Genomic DNA, 3,126 nt, shown 5'->3' on the forward strand with positions numbered 1-3,126 from the left:
ACCAAGGGGGGGCGCCCCCTATGGTCTGGCTGCCCCAGGGCCCTTCCGACTCCGCCTCTTCGCCTATATAAAGCCTCCGTCGCGAAAACCCTACACGAATAAGCCATGATACGAGAAAAGTTCCAGAGCCGCCGCCATCGCGAAGCCAAGATTCGGGGGACAGAAGTCTCTATTCCGGCACGCCGCCAGGACGGGGAATTGCCCCCGGAAGGCATCTCCATCGACACCACCGCCATCTTCATCGCCGCTGCTGTCTCCCATGATGAGGAGGGAGTAATTCTCCCTCGAGGCTGAGGGCTCTACCGTAGCTATGTGGTTCATCTCTCTCTTTGTGATCTAGTTGAATATCATCTATGTGCTACTCTAGTGATGTTATTAAAGTAGTCTATTCCTCCTCCATGATGTAATGTTGACAGTGTGTGCATCATATAGTACTTGGTATAAGCTATGATTGTGATCTCTTGTAGATTATGAAGTTAACTATTACTATGATAGTATTCATGCGATCTATTCCCCCTTTCATAGCTATTGTTGACAGTGTGTATGCTATGTTAGTACTCGGTCTAAATTGCAATGGTCTATCATGCACTCTAAAGGTTACTTAAATATGAACACCGAATCTTGTGGAGCTTGTTAACTCCGGCTTGAGGGAGCTCTTGTAGCCCTACACAATGAATGGTGTTTGTTATCCAACAAGAGAGTGTAGAGTAGTTTCAGTTATGTGATCAATGTTGAGAGTGTCCACTAGTGAAAGTATGATCCCTAGGCCTTATTTCCGAACATCGAATCTCCGTTTACTTACTGTTCTGTTGCATGTTTACTCGCTGCCATATTTTATTCAGATTGTTATTACCGCTCATATACATCCATATCACTTGTATTTCACTATCTCTTCGCCGAACTAGTGCACCTATACATCTGACAAGTGTATTAGGTGTGTTGGGGACACAAGAGACTTCTTGTATCGTAATTGCAGGGTTGCTTGAGAGGGATTGTAGGATAACGTTGCATAGAAAACAAAAAATTTCCTACCGCGAACACGCAATCCAAGCCAAGATGCAATCTAGAAGACGGTAGCAACGAGGGGTTTATCGAGTCTCACCCTTGAAGAGATTCCAAAGCCTACAAGATGAGGCTCTTGTTGCTGCGGTAGACGTTCACTTGCCGCTTGCAAAAGCGCGTAGAAGATCTTGATCACCGGCGCCACGAACGGGCAGCACCTCCGTACTCGGTCACACGTTCGGTTGTTGATGAAGACGACGTCCACCTCCCATTCCAGCGGGCAGCGGAAGTAGTAGCTCCTTGATGTCTACGGGAGCTTCTATTCTTGTAGACAGTGTTGGGCCTCCAAGAGCAAAGGTTTGTAGAACAGCAGCAAGTTTCCCTTAAGTGGATTACCCAAGGTTTATCGAACTCGGGGAGGAAGAGGTCAAAGATATCCCTCTCATGCAACCCCGCAACCACAAAGCAAGAAGTCTCTTGTGTCCCCAACACACCTAATAGGTGCACTAGTTCGGCGAAGAGATAGTGAAATACAGGTGGTATGAATAAGTAGTAGCAACGGCACTCGGAAAAGTGCTTTGCCCGAGACGAAAAACAAACAAGAGTAACGCAGCGAGTAGTAACGCAGTAGAAACAAGTAAACAAGCAGCGATAGCGATATTTAGGAACAAGGCCTAGGGATTACACTTTCACTAGTGGACACTCTCAACATTGATCACATAACGGAATAGATAAATGCATACTCTACACTTTTGTTGGATGATGAACACATTGCGTAGGATTACACGAACCCTCAATGCCGGAGTTAACAAGCTCCACAATTCAATGTTCATATTTAAATAACCTTAGAGTGCAAGAAAGATCAACACGACTAAACCAAGTACTAACACAAGCATGCACTACTCGTCACCTTCACGCTATGTAGGAGGAATAGATCACATCAATACTATCATAATGATAATTAACTCCACAATCTATAAGAGATCATGATCATAGCATATGCCAAGTACTAACACGGATGCACACACTGTCACCATTACACCGTGCAGGAGGAATAAACTACTTTAACAACATCACTAGAGTAGCACATAGATAAATTGTGATACAAAACACATTGCAATCATAAAGGGATATAAATAAGCACTTCACTACGCCTTTCATAACATTGAGTAAGTATTCTGTGAAATATAGCCTAAGAGACCCACACGGTGCACACACTGTCACCTTTACACACGTGGGACAAGGAGTCTCCGGAGATCACATAAGTAGAACTCACTTGACTAGCATAGTGACATCTAGATTACAAGCATCATCATATGAATCTCAATCATGTAAGGCAGCTCATGAGATTATTGTATTGAAGTACATAGGAGAGAGATGAACCACATAGCTACTCGGTACAGCCCCGAGCCTCGATGGAGAACTACTCCCTCCTCATGGGAGCAAGCAGCGGTGATGAAGATGGCGGTGGAGATGGCAGCGGTGTCGATGGAGAAGCCTTCCGGGGCACTTCCCCGCTCCGGCAGGGTGCCGGAACAGAGACTCCTGTCCCCCAGATCTTGGCTTCGCGATGGCGGCGGCTTTGGAAGGTTTTCCGTATCGTGGTTCTTCGCAGGGTTTTCTCGACGGAGGCTTTAAATAGGCGGAAGGGCAGCCTCGGAGGGGGCCTGGGGGGCCCACACCATAGGGCGGCGTGGCCCCCCCTCTGGCCGCGCCAGGGTGTGGTGTGGGGCCCCCAAGGCTTCCTCCGCGGCTCTCGGGTGTTCGGAAGGCTCGGGAAAAATAGGGACCTGGGTCTTGATTTCGTCCAATTCCGAGAATATTTCTTTACTAGGATTTCTGGAACCAAAAACAGCAGAAAACAGGAACTGGCTCTTCGGCATCTTGTTAATAGGTTAGTTCCAGAAAATGCACGAATATGACATAAAGTGTGCATAAAACATGTAGGTATCATCAATAATATGGCATGGAACATAAGAAATTATCGATACGTCGGAGACGTATCACTCCTCTTGAATCCGACAGCACGACGGCGTGGTGTCGGTGGCGGTGGAGAACTCCGGCGGAGCTTCGCTAAAGCACGCGGGAGCTATGGAGGAGAGGGGGGCGGCTAGGGTTTGGGAG

This window comes from Lolium rigidum, chromosome 7 (genome assembly GCF_022539505.1).
Source record: "Lolium rigidum isolate FL_2022 chromosome 7, APGP_CSIRO_Lrig_0.1, whole genome shotgun sequence".
In the NCBI taxonomy this organism is placed as follows: domain Eukaryota; kingdom Viridiplantae; phylum Streptophyta; class Magnoliopsida; order Poales; family Poaceae; genus Lolium; species Lolium rigidum.